Raw genomic sequence first — 20,334 nt, 5'->3', positions numbered from 1 at the left:
GAGTCAGTCTCAGCAACTTAGTGAGAGACCCTGTCTTGAAATAAAAAACCTCAGTGGTAAAGTGTCCCTGAGGTCAATGTCCAGTCTAAAAACAAAATTATTGAAGACCCAAAGGTCTTTTGTTTATATAAGTTATACTTATCAATATTATAATATTCAAAATTAAAATTAGCTCTTAAATTATTACTAATTTAAAATGAGTCCATCATGTAAGTTGAAAAAACACATTACTATGGGGGGAAAACCCACTGTTTTTTACCAAAAAATATGGTAGAAGAACATGATTTTTTAAAATTTTTGCATATCTTTTGGGGGTGGGGGTAGGCACCTAAGACTAAATGCAATTTTTGTATCATCTAACAAAACTAAAAGACCCAAAAGAACTGAACTATTTCCAAGTAATTTATTCACATCACAAAACAAAGTTCAATATTATTTATAAGAATACATGAATGCCCAGCACTCAGTGAGGTAAAAAACTCATAATGCCTGGTACCCAATCCAAAATTACCTGGCTTACAAGATACAAGAACATACAACTCATATAAGAAAGCCATTCAATGAAAACTGATCCAGAAATAACACAGATGATAGGTTTTGATGTCACTTAGAATCTAAAAAGCTGAACTCACAGAAACAAAGAGTCACATGGTGGTCACGAAGAGAAAAAGCTAGGGGGCAGGGAAAGGAAATGGGGGAGATGTTAATCACAGGGTACAAATTTCAGTTATAAGGATGAAAATTTTCTGGGATTCTAATGCATAGCACAATAATTACAGTCAATAATACTGTATTACACACTTGGAATTTGCTTGAATATTCTCACAAGGGAAAAAAGGTAACTATGTGAGGTGATAGATGTGTTAACTAACTTGATTGTAGTATTATTTTACAATATATACATTGATTAAAGCATCACACTGTATGCCTTAAATATATAAAGCTGTATTTGTGGAATGTCTTAAAAAAGACAGGAAGATAAGAGATAGAAATTAGAAGGACTGAAAATTCAAAAGTTGAAACATAAAAATATTTTAAAAAACCCCAAATCAACTAAAGACGAAAACTACAATTTTTGAGGTGAAAAATACACTGAGAATACTGACAAATAAGATATTATAGAAGAAAATTTTAATAATTTTAATATTTTTTCTTGACTTAAAAGAAAGAACAAATAGACTAACCCTGCAAAATACCAACTTATTATAAGGCTATTAACAGTAACAGGATTATAAGTAAGAATAAACAAATCATTGCAACAGAGTTCAAAACCTAACTCACAACTAAAGGAAAAATGTTAAACCAAATATGTTCAATAACACTTACTTTGTAATATGCCATAAGACAGACCACAGATGGAGGAAAATATTTACAAATCATAAATTTCATTTTATCCATAATATATAAAGAGCTCTCAAAACTAAAGAAAACAAACTTTCTTTTTAATTGGCAAAAAATATAAATAGGCACTTCACTACAGAAGATAAAATGGATGGAAAGTAAGCATATGAGACACTACCAAACATGATTAAAATGGTCAAAATATAGGCCATGTGTGGGAGGTTCAAAGCCAGCCTCAGCAACTTAGCAAGACCCTATCTTAAAATAAAAATTAAAAGTGCTAGGGATGTGGCTCAGTGGTTAAGTGCCCCTGGGTTTAATCCCCAGTTCCAAAAAAAGAAAAGATCAAAATGTAGAAGATTTACCTTAACCACAACTGATAAATACATAGAAAATCAAACTCTGTATGTACACTGGCAGTAGAAATACAGAATGGAACAATTACTTGTAAAACAGTTTGGAAGTTCCTTAAAAAATTAAACATCCATATATATACCACATGATCCAATCATTTCACTCCACAGAGTGAATAAAAGCATATGTTCACACAAAGACTTGTACACAAATGTTACAGCAGCTTTATTTGCAACAGCCAAAACTGGAAAAACTCAAATATCTGTCAACAGGTGAACAGATAACCAAATTCTCATACATCCACACAATTGAACACAACTCAGGAATAAAAAGGAATGCATTGTTCACGTCCTCTATAACACGGATAAATCTTAAGATGAAGTTCAGATACCCTCCAAAACATGATTACTCAGAAAAATAACTTAGATATGGAAAGAAGTCAGACAAAAAGACTAACATGCTGTATGATTTCATATATGTAAACTTCTGGAAAATGTAAACTAATTACAGTTAAGGAAATCAAAGGTTGTTTGAAATTTTAAGGTTGGGAGATAAACAGTGGAGAATGGTAAGAATAAGTCGTAGGTAGAATTACCAAGAGGTACAGAAAATCTGGGGGTGTAATGTAGGATATTTATTATCTTGACTATAGTGTTAGTTCCACAAGACATATGTCAAAATTTACCAAAATTTATCTTAGACTTCTCAGTCTCCATTACTATGAGAAAATAAATTGTTCTTTATAGATTACTCAGTCTATGGTATTAAGAATAGTAGCATGAACAGATGAGGACAGATACCGAAACAGAGGGGATACTGTAATCAGGAGAAAAGAAAAGTATATTCAACAAATAATTTCTAGATACTGGTAATTCATACTGGTGAAAGGGAGAAGATTCTTACACAATACACAAAAATGAATGCTTGGGGGGGCTGGGGTTATTGCTCAAAGGTAGAGCACTTGCTTAGCATGTGTGAGGCCCTGGGTTTGATCCGCAGCATCACATAAAAATAAATAAAGGGATTGTGTCCATATACAACTAAAAAAAATTTTGAAAAAATTAACACTAGGCAAATTAAAGATCTGTATGTGAAATGCAAATCTTTACAACTCTTAGAAAGAAATAGAGGAAAAAGTTTTAAGTCACTGAGACATGGGAGGGTTGGATAAATCATAAAGAAAAAATGCTAAATATTAAATTCAACTGTTAAAGTTTAAAACTTCTACACATTATAATGTCATTTTAAAGCATTTAATATTTTATCTGTATGTTATATGCCTAGTGTATTTCTTAGTTAAAATAACTCTAAGGCAACTAGAGGTTTATTTATATTTGTGGGGAGGGTTTATATTTGCTTTAAAAATATAAGTATTAGGCTGGGGGCGATAGCTCAGTCGGTAGAGTGCTTGCCTTGCAAGCACGAGGCCCTGGGTTCGATCCCCAGTACCGCAAAAAATAAAATTTAAAATGTGAATATTTTATGAAACTGGCCAAAGTTTAATATGACTCAATTTTCAACTTTGATTTTTAAAGTTGATGATCATTTACAGTCACTCCAAAAATTTAAAACTTAGGTATAAATCTAACAAAACATGTATAGAATCTGTATGCTGAAAAGTACAAAATGCTACTGGAAGAAAGCAAAGGGATCTAAGTGAGTTCTTCCCTTAAATACTCTATGGAATGTAAAGGTTAATAATATGCATCAAGACCATCAACCTACTTAATATTTTTCTCAGGAAGAAGGAATAAGACATTTGATTTACTTGTGACAAAGAGCAGAATTACAATAAATCAAGACTAGTGAATCCAAAAGATGTCACACTAAAAATTTCCAGTTTTGGTGGCTGGATTCAGGAACACAAGCATAAGGATTAAAATTCAATGAAAAAACAAGATGAATGACATGATTACCACTGAGTCCTCTAATGTCCTCTCTGAGACATAAGATGGCAAAGTCTTTTAAGTTTCCCTTTGTTTTCTTTCATCTACCTATTAAAAAATCAGGATCTCTTCCCTATGCAAAGAAAAATAGACTAAAAAATAAATACTTCAACAGACACAAGATTGCGTTCAGGAGAAAAAGAAGCCACCACGGAGCAAAGACCTGTGCAAAATATGAAATTCAATAATGAAGCTGCTCTATATTGCCCAAAGAATTCATTGACCCTTATCCACCTGGCATTCAGGCACAGCCCAAGACAGACTGCATTATTACTAATCCTATTTGACAGTATCAGATTTGGTTCCTATTAACTGAATCCATTATAAGGCATCAGTCACCATGAGTAAAGAGGGTGCTTACTCAATCTGCTGACCCTTCTATACAGTTAGAAATGCCAAAGTCTTGGAAAAGTATACATGCCATTAATTTTTAAAACAAATCACATAAGCAATCATTTGCATCTAATGTCTTTTTTTAACTTATAAGTTGTATACTATATATTCCTCCTCTAAAATGTCTAACCAGTAACCATAAGCAAAATACAAAGCAACTCATCTTAAAAAAATATTTCACTCAATATCTCCTAAATACACTATTACCTTCTTACTATAAAGGCAAAAGACACACCCAGACATTTAAATTCTAGAGGAGTCTTAACTGCCTAATTTATTTGTCTCCCAGTTCTTCCAAGTATTAATTTCATAAAAATAAAAGGCTTTCCATTTTCAGATCAGGAATCACAACATGGCAGGAAAATATTCCTCATCACCTCTAAACATTTCTCATTCCAATATTACCAAAAGGACAATTACAAGAGGTCAAAATTTATGAGACCCTATAATGCTGCTTTTTTATCAAAATTACCTAGATACCAAAGCTGCACTCTTACTGACTCAATTAAGTGGCCTGGAAATGTGCCAGGGTTAACCAGTCATAAATAGCTGCATGCCATTTTGAGGGAATTTCAAGCATGAGACCCACAGGAATTGGTGACTGAAATGTCCAAGAATGAGAACTCTTGTGATAAAAGTAAACCTATAGTGTAGAATACTGGAAACACAGGCTTGAATATCAAAGATATTTCATATCATAAATGAAACACAGAAATTGCCCACGTCCATGCCCCAGTTACTAAATAATCTTTTCTTTACTAAGTATTCAATTCAAATCACCTGTGTACACTTTTTCTTCTGCTTTTTCACGTGATGAAGAATTTAAATGTGCTGGTCTAGAAATCAGAGATAAAAACAACCACAAAAACCACTTTGCGACTACTAGATTAATTGCTCTGAATTCTACACTGATCTTTTGGTTTGGAGTGAATTAAATCTGTAGTATAATTTTGCATGAGGTCCACATTTTGTAAACCACAAAAAAACACATTCAGGAAAACCCCTCAAAGATTAGCAAGACACACAGTCATCACCCTAACACCACTCCTGGCAGAAGCTATAAGACTTTATTTATTCACATCAACTGAGCTGGAGGAACACCATCCATAGTTTGCCAAGCATCAAGGTCAGTGGTAAATGGGTTATGCCAACTTCAATAAAAAGAGATTTCTCTCTACAAGGTTTTCTCTCTTAATGGAAGTAAACAGAAAAATGTCTATCCAGCTATTTTGGCATTTCACTTCTGATCCTATAACTATTAATTACCTTAACCCTGCTTTATTTTACATCAGTAAATAGATCTACCTAAGTGCACAGGAGTAGTAGTAGCAATTTATTGAATGGGAATAAAATAGCTTGTTTCCCATAATTCTTCTGTTGGCGTTGCTAACATGACCCTCTCCCTTCTCATCTCTCTGAATGAACCTTTTCAGTATTCGTCATTGTTCTGTCATTTCCCTCTTTACATATTATTGTATACAACTTCCTCTGGAGAAATTAACTCAATCCTAAGTTTTAACCACATTTTCCATAATAGCAGTTTCCAAATCTTTATTACTAGCCTCAATACCCCAACCAGTTCTAAAATTCTGAGATTCTAATGATATTTTCTATTTAAGCTAATTTTTCCTTGTTAATTGAGAATGTCTAGATTAGATTTTTTATCTTTTAGGACCTTGCGTTAGCTTTTTGCTATAACAAAATAAATGAGAAAAACAAAGAAAGATTTATTTTGGTTCACAGTTTCAGAGGTTTCTGTCATTGGTGAGCTCATTCCATTGTGAAGGACAGCATGATAGCAGAGGGAGCATACAGAGCAGGGCTGCTCACCTTATAATGCAAGAAAGCAGGGAGAGGAAGGAAAAAGCCTGGGACAAGATACAGTTCCTAAGTGCATGTCACCAAGACCACTTCCTTCAACTAGGTCCCACTGCCTACATTTACCACCACCTCCCAATAGTCTATGAAAACATCAGTGAATTAATCCATTCATGGGGATCCAATCACTTCCCCAGAAGACCCATCTCTGAACACTGCTGGATTGGAAGTCAAGCTTCCAACATATGAGCTTTTGGGGGACATTCCAGATTCAAACCATAACAGACTTTTTCTTTTAAAGGACATTAAATGTGGTCAAACATTAAAGGTATACTAAATCTGGGTGGTGTTAAAATATTTCATGCATTTTTTCCTGTATCCTATAGTTTTCATCAATTTTTAAAACAGTAATATTATCTAAACTCCTAATATTAGGACTATATATGTAGCTCATTGGTAAGGTTCCTACTTAGCAAGCCATATCCTAGGTTTTGATTCCCCGCCAACACATACACACCACATACACCTCCTAATTTTAAAGTTAAAGAAATCTAGGCCCAAACTAAGTCATTTGCCCAAGACAACTAAGTATAATTTCCTTTCACCTTATTCTCATTGTCATCATCTAGAAAGGGAGCAGAATGAAGTGTACTGGGCCACAGGAATTAACATCATAAAGAGTATACCAGTCAACCATTTTAAAAGGCTATTTCTACAAACTACACTGAGCTCTGTTTGAATGAAGCCTTATACCTGACAAAAAGATGACAAGTTCAGAGAAACATCAAAAAAGCCACCTGTATTAGTCCATTTTCTGCTGCTGATAAACAAAGCTACAGACTAAGTAAGTTACAAAGAAAGAGGTTTATCTGGGTTCAGGGTAATGGTCCAAAATTGCAGGGCTGCATCTGGTGATGGCCTTTTTGGTGGCAGAACCCCAAAATGGCAGAGGCACTACATGGTGAGTTCATGTGTATATGTCATCCAGTCTTTCTCCCTCTTATAAGTCACTAGGATTCAATCACAGGAGCTCCATGCTGATGATCTATCTGATCTAACTCTAATCAACTCCTGAAGGCCCCACCTCTAAACACCATAATCAGATTAAGTTTCTGTCTTCCTAATATCTCACAATGGGGATTAAATTCCATGCCTTTCAAGGGGAAGAAACTATATTCGAATCATAGCAGCCAGGGCAGAAATGCACACCATTCCACAGTATACAGTTTATACTTTATTAAAAAAAACAAAAGAAGGCAGGCTACAATTTTGCAATTTATAATCTAAAAGAGTAATGTTGATGTATCTTCTTGTTGTTCTTGTTGATATATCTTTTCCACTAACTATTTCTTGAAATTTCTTAACAAAGAAGACAGTGATGACCATACAAAGTAAACTACACTAATAAAATGTTGCTATTCTTTGCTTCTTCAAACCCCATAGGCAGAGTGGTCAGCCAACCGGGTTCTTCTAGACTCCTCTAAGCAAACATGTATGTAAATCTAATTGTAATTAGAATCACAGAATGGAGCAATACTAGCATTGACAGGACCCTTAAAAGTCACCCAATTCAATCTCTCACACAAAGCCAGAAGCACCTATATACGACATATCTAATATCTGAACACTTAACAGTAATGATCAGATGTACACTTCTTGAGGTGGCTAAATTAGAAAAATTATTGACAATTATCTTTTAAAGTAGCCTCCTGAAAGTCTCAGGTTCAACTCCCCAGCACTACAAAAAAAAAAAAAAAAAGAATAAAAAAATAAAATTGCCTTCTATTCTATCTTCTTCTGAAACTCAAATAGATATAAGATGGCCTTTATTCCCAGACTTTTCTTTTTAAATGTCTACCCTTTTAACCCTTCCTACTGCTTTCTAGGTAATAGCTCACCAGTTCTAAGTTCCAATTCACTAACTCTCCCTATAGCACTCTCTAATCTATAAATACAACATATTTCACATTTAAAATTCTGGTCTTTCAAAATATGCCTATATTATTTATAATATCTTGTTCTTGATCATGTTTTAAATCCTTTGTTCATGTAACAATAATTTAATATTTACTGATCACCACTATGTTCATTTACTAACTCATCCTAAAATTCTGAGTCAGAAGAAAAAAATCAGGACATAAAATGTATAAACTTTGAATGCAAATAAGAGGCAAAGTCAAAATTTAAAGACACTATATGAAATAGTGAGAGCTTCCTTTGCTACACTGCATCAGCTTTTACTCTCAACAGTCCCAATACAAAATCCCAATAAGGTATATGTGATCATGTTTTCTGGAGAGTGCTGCCATGCTCACTACTCCATCTTTAATTTTAATCATTTATTTTATAGGTTCATTCTATTATCCAATGTTCCTAAGACCCTAATCACTCTGTCTGCTCTTACTCTGACACAGGCCAAGGGTAAATATCACTATCACTCAGTTCTAAAATATGTGTATTTCTCTTTTAACCCACAAGTCATTTCAGTACTATGTTTCAGATTCCAGACTTACATGGGTTTGTGTTATAATTCTTATAAGTAGAATTTCATTTCGTTGCATTACAAAAAATATAGTCTATTTGATTTTGATTCTTGGGAATTTTGAAGTTTCCTTTGTGCACATTAATGATTTTTATGACAGTCCAATATGTTCTTAAAAATACTGTTTATTATCTACTTTGTAGTGCAAGATTTATATATACACCTATCAGTCTATCAGTGTTATTGAAATCTTCTAAATTATTACTTGTCTATTTGACCAAATGCTGAAAGGAGCATGTTCAAATGATCAATGGCAACATCAGATGATTCATCTATTTCTCTTCACTGCTACTTTATATACCTAAACACATGTTGTTAGATGCATAAATATCCCAATCATTATATATTTTATCTATTATTTATCTTATATAACACTGTTCCGAATATTTTATAACTTATTTGCCTAAAAAGATAATTACTGTTAAAGTAAATCAGATTGGTAGTGACATATTTTCCCAATATAAATTTTTATTTTTACAGTTTTTTTCTTGGGCGGGGGAATGTAACTCCACGGTAGAGCACATGCTTATTTAGCATGTGCAAAGCCATGGGTTTGATTCCCAGGAGCACCCAAAAGAAAAAATATATTTTCTTTATACTTTTAGCTTTGCTGTTTCTTTTTATCTGTTCAATTCTTATTGACAACTGATATTTATATTTTATTCTAAGTATAATTAATTTGAATTTACTTCCTTTCTCATTATTCATACTTATTTCAGCCATCTTTTTTCATAATGTCTACATACCATCATCTTTCTTTCTCCCTGCCCCACATTCTTCTCTCCATAAATAGAAAACTGAGTTTTATTCTGATGGTTTTAAAACTTATATGCACCATTTTGATTCTTCTGGTATATGAAGAGCCATGCTTTAAACATATTTTCTTGTCAATTTCCTAATTTTAACATTATGTACCTCTTCCTTCCCCCATTACCACTATGAGCATTGCCAACTCATCATTTGGGGTGGTTGTAGGAAGGAAGCCTCCCAGATCAGGGAGCCCAGTTAAATAATCTGTATCTCTGTCCTGACAAAGCTCTTTTTCTAAAGATATGCTCTACCTCAGATATATAAGGGATGCCAAGAAGGAACACTCAAAAGCTGGCCAGTCTACCTACATAAGCCAGCTTGGTGTCATGTCAGAGGTAATCTACAGCTCCCCCACCCCATAATTCATCCTAGACTTGCAGTTCTCACAGTAGGGCATCTGAGAAAGAAACATCATCACCTGAACAGATTCCAAACTCTGTTCTAATCATGGCACCCAGTTCTCTTTTGTTCTAAGCAGCTGTTTCATACAGATACAATCATCAGTTTGTTTTATTCACCACTACATCACCACTGCTTGGAAGAGTATTTTTCTTAGGTTACCATAAGGATTAACTGCGAAAAAATGAAAATATTCACATTCCACCTGGTACAACAAAAAGCACTGAATGTTACAAATTATCAAATATACTTTTTTTAATTATTAAGACTAAGTGATCTTAATAAAAGCCCTCGGATGCTAAGGAAGCCAGAACTCTAGCTTGGAAGAGGCAGTATACTGCAGCATTGGGTTGGGGCTGCAAGCAGAATGAATGTATTAAGAAAAGCATCCTAGCTAGTGTCCAGAAATCCTAGCGCTAGAGCAGTTATTTACTTTGTGCTGGATAGTGATCCTGTGTCCCACCTAAGAAAAAAGAATCAATTCTTCTTACTGTCTCTAATAATAATGCTCATCTTGAATTAATATAATTTTAAAATACAATTTCTTAGAGAAGAAAAAAATGCTACTACATCGAGGCAGCAAGGGCAATAATATTTAGTTTATTGATAACATTAGTTTTACATATTGAATTTAATGAGAGGCTTGTAGTATGGCATTGAGATCTGGGAACAAGAAGTGGGCATAAATTGGAAAATTACTGAGAATATTGTTATCAGTATTCAAAGTTCCAGATTATTAGAATAGCCCCAAGAGTAGAATCAAATACAATGAACTAACAAATCCTCAATTATAAAAAAAAGATAATAATACTTACCTTGCCTAACCCATACCTTTACTATGAGGAGCAAATAAAATAGAGATAAAACTGAACTGCTATAAAGTGTTTTGAAACATTTTAACCCACTGAATTTAAGCTTTCTTCCATAGTCAGAAAAGAATTACCTAAATCCACACCTATTCTAACCATAACAACCTGAGCAAGTTGGTATTGTCATTGTACTTATTTTTATAGATGAGGAAACACAGTCCTAATGAGGTGAAGAAACTCATCTATGGCCACACAAGAATGAACATAGAGGAACAGGCTTCAAGCCCAGGTCTGATTTCGAAGTCCATGCTTTTAACTTCTATTTTACTAAATCCAGAGTATCTCTGTGAAGGTCAACAGATTAAAAGAGATGTTTATAAAATAGGAGCGATTTCACATTCATTATACAGTGCATAACACCAGAGGGCCTCATTCCAACTGCCCACAATAGGGAAGGGAGTGGGCAAACAGGTCTTTTCCATATCACTTTTATTCCTCAAAAAATTTTTAAATTGGGGCCTGGGGTTACAGCTCAGTGGTAGAGCACTTGCCTAGCATACATGAGGCACTGGGTTTGATCCTTAGCACCACATAAAAATAAAAAATAAAGACATGCTGTCTACCTACAACTACAAATAATTTTTTTAAGTTTAAATTTTAAAAAGTTCTATGACTCAAGTTCTTTTCATATGTATTTAATTTAGTGATTTAGACTGACATCTAGGATAGCTACAAAGAGGACAAAATCAACTAACAGCAAAATTTAGAAATACATGATAAATTTCTAAGTGCTGGTACAAACTGCCTTTTATTGAACTCTAACCTGTGAAGTTGCATTGGAAAAAGTGACTCTTGTCAAATGTCACTTTTATATAAATGCTAATAAATAAGCATACTACAATCTTAAAATCACCCCAAAAGCAAAAGGAAGCTAGTTTTCATACTCTTATCAGATAGGGATAAGACAGTTATATTTGAGCAGTTGTCCTAATAACTTAACTGGGATAATCTATTGATGCTCCGTTACTCCCACAATGGCTAAAAACAAATATAAAAACCATTCAAGAATGACAACAAATACAGTCTCTGTGGTATAAGAAACCAATCACAAGCCCATCTGTGTGAGACCTAGCTAATAAGAACATTATTTGAGTTGGGAAGAAAGAGAAGGATGGATAGCCAAAGGGGAAAAGTCATTTATTAGACTGTCACAAGCTTTTAAATGTTTGCATTATCATTATCCAACTGCTTAGTTCTCTGGTTCGCACACCTGCTGCCTGCAGCCAGAGCTATCACAGTAGCAAACCTAGAAGCAGGGACTACCTCTAAGACACGGGCACCCTCTTCTGAGTCTTTTGTAGTACTGCATGCACAAGTTTCTGAAATTTTTTCTTAATAAAGTATGAACTAATAACTCTGCAGATAATATTTTCTAAATATTTTAAATTTCTAATTCCATAAACCAACCTAAATTTTAGTCCAATAAAAACATGAAAAGCATATCTTCAAAACAAATTTATGCCAATAAAAGAAAACCAACAATCTGACAACCAACAATCCTAACAATCTGAGCTGATTTTATTATAAGAATTATAATAATGACAATGACTATATACAAAAACCACACTATGTTCCAGGTACTAGACATGAGGAACTAGCTTAATTTTAAAAGAAAATTTATGAGTTGCTACTAATACTCAGTTCATGTTAAATATGGTAATAGATACCATGAAATGAAGTACACACCCAAGATCCTGTACCTAGGAAGCAACTAACTGGTAAAGGTCAAGTCCAAACTCAAAAAATATGATTAGAGCCAGAGTCATGTCCATTATTGCACTCTGGGATTTTATATCTAAAATATCTCTCTAAGGTAGAATGGAATTGATATCATGATAAAATGAAATATGACTATAAAATGTAAATTATAAAGGCTGGGGTTGTGGCTCAGCAGTTGAGCACTTGCCTAGCATGTGTGAGGCCCCAGGTTCGATCCTCAGTACCACATAAACAAACAAACAAATAAATAAAGGTATTATGTTCACCTACACAAAAACATATTAAAAATAATAAAAAATGCACATTACTAGAAAAATAACAATTACATCACCAAATCTCACATTTTCAACAAGGCCTGAAACTGTAGAGACAAAAAAAAAAAATACAACATGAAATAGTTTGGTCCTTTTACCATGTCTTTTCCCATTCCTCCATACTTGAAGATTCTGTTTGTCCAGGACTATGATACTTTTATTCTTTTTCCTCCACATTCCTTTTCTTTTCCTTTTAAATCTATCTCTCCATCAGATATTTTTATAACTTCATTTATTTATTGTATGTGGTGTTAAGGATTGAACCCAGTGCCTCACATGTGCAAGGCAAGTACTCTGCCACTGAGCCACAGCCCCTGCCCGACATTTCTTTTTTTTTCCACCAAACAGCAGAACTACTCCCTATTCCTACCTAAATTATTTATTTCACTGAGCTCTTTTAAAAATATGTATATTAAGACAGTATCCAAATAGCATCACCAATTCTTTATCTGTGATCCTTGAAAACATAATAGATGAGAATTTCCCTTAGACTACTTATTCCTCCCTGAAGTAAGGGCCAACAGATGAGATAAACCAAGATTTCTGAAAACACTGACTTTATTTTCAAGCAGGATATGTATGAAGACACACTGTCTAATGATCTGTAGTTCAAAACTACATCTATTGGGGTTTTTCAAGATGGCGGCCTAGAGGGTGGCTGCATTTCGTGTTGCTCCAGGACTCAGGATTCAAGAGAGGAGATATTGGGACGCTTGGGACCAACTCAAAGCAGCCGGGTGACTCTCACCCCCTGGGGGGGCATCCCGGATGGGACGGGGGTCCCGGAACGCAGGAAACTTTGTGAAGTAGAACTGCCGGCGAGACGCCCCTCCCCCCGCTGGAGCAGTGAACGCGGACAGCTGGGAGCGCCGTAGAGGAGGCCGCTCGGCACAGCGCTGGGACTCCGAGCAGCCACTGGGGCTCCGGCGGCTGCCCGGGGGAAGAGTGGCGGGGAGAACTGTGTGGACTCAGGACACCGGGGCCTGCCCTGAGGAGGAGGAGAGGAGCGTGGCCACTTGGATTCGGAGAGACTGCACCAGAGCTGCAGGCGGTTGCCAGAGGAGAAGCTGCGCGGCGAGCTGTTTGGAATCAGAACGACGCTTCTGAACACCGGGGCCTGCCCTGAGGACGAAGAGGAAGAGGAGCGGCCGCTTGGATTCGGGTGACTACACCGGAGCTACAGGCGGTTGCCAGAGAAGGGGCTGCGTGGCGAGCTGTTTGGACTCTGACCACTTCTGAACCCTGGGGCCTGCCCGGAGGAGTAGGAGAAGGAGGAGGAGGAGCGCGGTGGGTCCTTTGGACTCGCAGTGACTGCATTAGCGCTCCAGGCGGCTGCTCAGAGGAGAAGGCGAGTGGTGAGTTGTTTGGTCTTAAAGTGACAGCTCCTGAACACAGCGGGGCTGCCTGGAGGAGAAGCGTGGTGGGACGCTTGGTCTTGAGTGGCCGCACTTGAGCTCCGGGCGGTGCCCAGAGGACCCGTGCAGCGGGTCACGTGGATTCAGAGCCACTCAGAGGGACTGCTCCTGAACACCCGGGGGGTTATCTGGAGAAGGAGGAGGAACGAGGAGGGTCACTTCGACTCGGAGTGATTGATTGCCCCGGGCTACGGGTGGTTGGTGGGAGGAGGAGGCACGAAGTGAGTTTCTTGGACTCCTAGTGACCGCACCGGAATACTGGGCGGCTGTCTGGAGGAAGAGGCCTGTGGCGGGTCTCTGGGACTCAGAGCGACTGTTCGGGGCCACAGGTGGCTGCTCAGAGGAGGGGCCACGCAGCCAGGCGATTAGGTGCAGAACAGGGTCCCAGGATCTAGGAGGCTTCTGGGTGGAAGAGCCGCACAGAGATAGGCTTAGGGCGGAGCGAAGGTTCCAGGCCTGTGGGCAAATTCTCTGAGGAGGGGCAGCCTAAGGAGATTCATCTGCGAAGGGTGAGGCTCCCAGGCCCAGGAGGTAGGGCCAGGCCCCTGGAAACTTTGCAGAGGAAGGCAGCCCAGCCCAGGCAGTAGCTGTAAATTGAGGGGAACCTCTAGGAGGAAACTGACCAGCGAGACCTCCCCACTGGGTGAGTCTTCCCTGCCTGGTGAGGTTTCCCCACAAGGACGGTAAAACCAGAGACACAGGCCCAAACAGGCCTTGCCTCAGCCCACAGCCTAGGTCCGCTTTGCATGACCATTGGTCAACAAGTGGAGGCACCTCTGCCCACTAGCAGGGAATATACCCCACCTGAAGGCCACCACTCCTAGAGAGGAAGCTTCCTTGTGGAGCACCGCATTATCAACTTCCTCCAAGACTTCAGCCTACTGAAGGCTAAGAGGGGATATATATAGAAATCTTCAGGGACATTGTAAATCAACAGAGGAAATCTGCAATATCTCAGTGGTCCACTGATTTCTGAACAATATGAGAAAACAAGGAAAGAAAATGCTGCAAACAAATCTAGATGTTACATCAATAAAACCCAATGACAGCATGGCAGAAGAAATGACAGAAAAGGAGTTCAGAATGTACATAATTAAAATGATCAGAGAAGCAAACGATGAGATGAAAGAGCAAATGCAAGCATTGAATGATCGCACCAATCGACAGTTAAAAGAGCAAATACAGGAAGCAAAAGATCATTTCAATAAAGAGTTAGAGATATTAAAAAAAAAACAAACAGAAATCCTTGACATGAAGGAAACAATAAACCAAATTAAGAACTCCATAGAAAGCATATCCAATAGGATAGAACACCTGGAAGACAGAACCTCAGACATTGAAGACAAAATATTTAACCTTGAAAACAAAGTTGAACAAACAGAGAAGATGGTAAGAAATCATGAACAGAATCTACAAGAACTATGGGATATCATGAAAAGGCCAAATTTAAGAATTATTGGGATTGAGGAAGGTCTAGAGAAACAAGCCAAAGGAATGAACAACCTATTCAATGAAATAATATCAGAAAATTTCCCAAATCTGAAGAATGAAATGGAAAATCAAGTTCAAGAGGCTTATAGGACTCCAAATACACAAAATTACAACAGACCCACACCAAGGCACATTATAATGAAAATACCGAACATACAAAATAAAGACAGAATTTTAAAGGCTGTGAGAGAAAAGAACCAAATTACATTCAGGGGGAAACCAATACGCATATCAGCAGATTTTTCAATCCAGACCCTAAAAGCTAGAAGGTCCTGGAACAACATTTTTCAAGCCCTGAAAGAAAATGGATGCCAACCAAGAATCTTATACCCAGCAAAACTTACCTTCAAATTTGACGATGAAATAAAATCCTTCCATGATAAACAAAAGCTAAAAGAATTTACAAAAAGAAAGCCAGCATTACAGAACATTCTCAACAAAATATTCCATGAGGAAGAGATGAAAAACAAAGAAGCAAATCAGCAAAGGGAGGAATTATCCTAAAGGAATTGTCAAATAAAGGAGGAAACAAGTTGTGTCAAACAAATAAATAAACAAAATTTTAAAAATGAACCAAATGACCGGGAAACCAAATCATTTCTCTATAATAACCCTGAATGTTAATGGCCTGAATTCATCAATCAAAAGACATAGACTGGCAGACTGGATTAAAAAGAAAGATCCAACAATATGTTGCCTGCAAGAGACTCACCTCATAGAAAAAGATACCCATAGATTAAAGGTGAAAGGATGGGGAAAAACATACCATGCACATGGACTCAGCAAAAAAGCTGGAGTATCCATCCTCATTTCCGATAATGTGGACTTCAAGCCAAAGTTAGTCAGAAGGGATAAAGAAGGTCATTTCATACTGCTTAAGGGAAGCATAAATCAGCAAGATATAACAATCATAAACATCTATGCCCCAAACAGTGGCTCATCTATGTATGTCAAACAAATCCTTCTCAATTTCAGAAACCAAATAGACCACAACACAATAATACTAGGTGATTTTAACACGCCGCTCTCACCACTGGACAGATCTTCCAGACAAAAATTGAACAAAGAAACCATAGATCTCAACAACACAATCAATAATTTAGACTTAACGGACATTTATAGAATATTCCATCCAACCAAGAGTGAATACACTTTCTTCTCAGCAGCACATGGATCCTTCTCTAAAATAGACCATATATTATGCCACAAAGCTAATGTTAGCAAATACAAGAAGATAGAGACACTAGCATGTATTCTATCAGATCATAATGGATTGAAGTTAGAAATAAATGAAAGAGTAAAACACAGAAACTATTCCAACATCTGGAGATTAAACAATATGCTATTTTATGATGAATGGATAACAGAAGATATTAGGAAGGAAATTAAAAAATTCTTAGAGGTAAATGAGAACAAAGAAACATCATATCAAAATCTCTGGGACACTATGAAAGCAGTACTTAGAGGGAAATTTATTTCATGGAGCGCATTTAATAAAAGAAGTAAAACTCAACAAATAAACAACCTAACACTACAGCTCAAAGCCTTAGAAAAAGAAGAACAGAACAGCACCAAAAGTAGTAGAAGACAGGAAATAGTTAAACTCAGAGCTGAAATCAATGAAATTGAAACAAAAGAAACAATACAAAAAATTGACAAAATAAATAGTTGGTTCTTCGAAAAAATAAACAAAATTGATAAACCTTTAGCCACACTAACAAAGAGAAGACGAGAGAAAACCCAAATCACTAAAATTCGGAATGAACAAGGAAATATCACAACAGACAGGATGGAAATACAAAACATAATTAGAAGCTATTTTGAAAATCTATACTCCAACAAAATAGAAAATTTCGAAGACATCAACAGGTTTCTAGAGACATATGAATTGCCTAAACTGAATGAGGAGGACATAAACAATTTAAATAGACCAATTTCAAGTACTGAAATAGAAGAAGTCATCAAAAGCCTACCAACAAAGAAAAGTCCGGGACCAGATGGGTTCTCAGCTGAGTTCTACAAAACCTTTAAGGAAGAGCTCATTCCAATACTTCTCAAAGTATTCCATAAAATAGAAGAGGAGGGAACCCTCCCAAACTCATTCTATGAAGCCAATATCACACTGATACCTAAACCAGACAGAAACTCATCAAGGAAAGAAAATTTCAGACCAATATCCTTAATGAACATCGACGCAAAAATTCTCAACAAAATTTTAGCAAATCGCATACAAAAACATATTAAAAAGATAGTACACCATGATCAAGTGGGTTTCATCCCAGGGATGCAAGGTTGGTTCAACATCAGGAAATCAATAAACGTAATTCACCATATTAATAGACTTAAAGTCAAGAATCACATGATTATTTCAATAGATGCAGAAAAAGCATTTGATAAAATACAGCACCCCTTCATGCTCAAAACACTAGAAAAAATAGGGATAGTAGGAACATTCCTTAACATTGTAAAGGCCATTTATGCTAAGCCCATGGCTAATATCATTCTAAATGGTGAAAAAACTGAAAGCATTCCCCCTAAAAACTGGAACAAGACAGGGATGCCCTCTTTCACCACTTCTATTCAACATCGTTCTTGAGACTCTGGCCAGAGCAATTAGACAAACCAAAGAAATTAAAGGGATACGAATTGGAAAAGAAGAACTCAAACTATCCCTGTTCGCTGATGACATGATTATATATTTAGAGGAACCTGGGAATTCCACCAGAAAACTCTTAGAACTCATAAGTGATTTCAGTAAAGTAGCAGGTTACAAGATCAATGCCCATAAATCCAACGCATTTTTATACATAAGTGATGAATCTTCAGAAAGAGAAATTAGGAAAACTACCCCATTCACAATAGCCTCGAAAAAAATAAAATACTTGGGAATCAATCTCACAAAAGAGGTGAAAGACCTCTACAATGAGAACTATACAACACTAAAGAAAGAAATTAAAGAACACCTTAGAAGATGGAAAGATCTTCCATGTTCTTGGATAGGAAGAATTAATATTGTCAAAATGGCCATACTACCTAAAGTGCTATACAAATTCAATGCAATTCCAATTAAAATCCCAATTGTGTACCTTACAGAAATAGAGCAAGCAATTATGAAATTCATCTGGAAGAATAAGAAACCCAGAATAGCTAAAGCAATCCTTAGCAGGAAGAGTGAAACAGGGGGTATTGCAATACCACATCTTCAACTCTACTACAAAGCAATAGTAACAAAAAACGGCATGGTATTGGTACCAAAATACAAAGGTAGATCAATGGTACAGAATAGAGGACACGGACACAAACCCAAATAAATACAATTTTCTCATACTAGACAAAGGGGCCAAAAATATGCAATGGAGAAAAGATAGCCTCTTCAACAAATGGTGCTGGGAGAATTGGAAATCCATATGCAACAGAATGAAACTAAACCCATATCTCTCACCATGCACGAAACTAAACTCAAAATGGATTAAGGACCTCGGAATCAGACCAGAGACTCTGCAGATTATAGAAGAAAAAGTAGGTCCAAATCTTCACCTTGTTGGTCTAGGACCAGACTTCCTTAACAGGACTCCCATAGCAGAAGAAATAAAAGCTAGAATCAACCACTGGGATAGATTCAAACTAAAAAGCTTTCTCTCAGCAAAGGAAACTATCAGCAATGCGAAGAAAGAGCCTACAGAGTGGGAGAATATCTTTGCCAATCATACTTCAGATAGAGCACTAATCTCCAGAATCTATAAAGAACTCAAAAAACTCTACTCCAAGAATTCAAATAGTCCAGTCAACAAATGGGCTAAGGAAATGAATAGACACTTCACAGAAGAAGATCTACAAGCAATCAACAAACATATGGAAAAATGTTCAACATCTCTAGTAATAAGAGAAATGCAAATCAAAACCACCCTAAGATTCCATCTCACCCAATTAGAATGGCGATTATCAAGAATACGAGCAACAACAGGTGTTGGCGAGGATGTGGGGAGAAAGGTACACTCATACACTGCTGGTGGGGCTGCAAATTAGTGCAGCCACTATGGAAAGCAGTGTGGAGATTCCTTAGAAAACTTGGAATGGAACCACCATTTGACCCAACTATCCCACTCCTTGGCCTATACCCAAAGGACTTAAAATCTGCATACTACAGAAATACAGCCACATCAATGTTCATAGCTGCTCAATTCACAATAGCCAGACTGTGGAACCAACCTAGATGCCCTTCAATTGATGAGTGGATAAAGAAACTGTGGTATATATATACAATGGAATATTACTCAGCCATAAAGAATGATAAAATTATGACATTTGCAGGCAAATGGATGAAATTGGAGAATATCATGCTAAGTGAGATAGGCCAATCTCAAAAAGCCAAAGGACGAATGATATCGCTGATAAGTGGAGGATGACACATAATGGGGGGGAGGGAAGGGTTAGAGTTAGGGTTAGGGAGGGGGGCAAGTATAGAGGAAGGAACTACTGTATAGAGGGTAAAGAGGGGTGGGAGGGGTGGGGGGAAGGGAAAAAATAACAGAATGAATCAAACAACATTGCTCTATGTAAATTTATGATTACACAAATGGTATGCCTTTACGCCATGTACAAACAGAGAAACAACATGTATCCCATTTGTTTACAATAAAAAAAAAAAAAACAATTAAAAAAAAAAAAAAAAACTACATCTATTTAGAGCATTTATAGATTCTACAGCTTGCCTACATACAGCTATTCATAATATTAAAAATTAAGGTGTTTTGCATATAATCCGAACACAGGATAACTAACCTCATTGTCACTAATAACAATTTACAATGGATGAGAATTAAGGTTTCTATCTCCTTTTTATAATTATCCTTTCATTTGAATATTCAGAATATACTCTGAAGTCCTAACGATGAAAGTCCTAAGTACTAAAACTGTAAATAA

General features: G+C 36.4%; 1 protein-coding gene across 15 annotated transcripts in view; it reads right to left on the bottom strand.

Annotated features, from left to right (window-relative positions):
• ERC1 (ELKS/RAB6-interacting/CAST family member 1) overlaps positions 1-20,334 on the bottom strand; it is a 633,143-nt gene that overhangs the window by 478,173 nt on the left and 134,636 nt on the right. The gene's annotated exons all lie outside the window — the stretch shown is intronic.

Source organism: Sciurus vulgaris (genome assembly GCF_902686455.1).
Source record: "Sciurus vulgaris genome assembly, chromosome: 5".
Taxonomy (NCBI): Eukaryota; Metazoa; Chordata; class Mammalia; order Rodentia; family Sciuridae; genus Sciurus; species Sciurus vulgaris.
The sequence above is the reverse complement of the archived record's forward strand: the minus strand, read 5'-3'. Positions and strand labels throughout refer to the sequence as shown.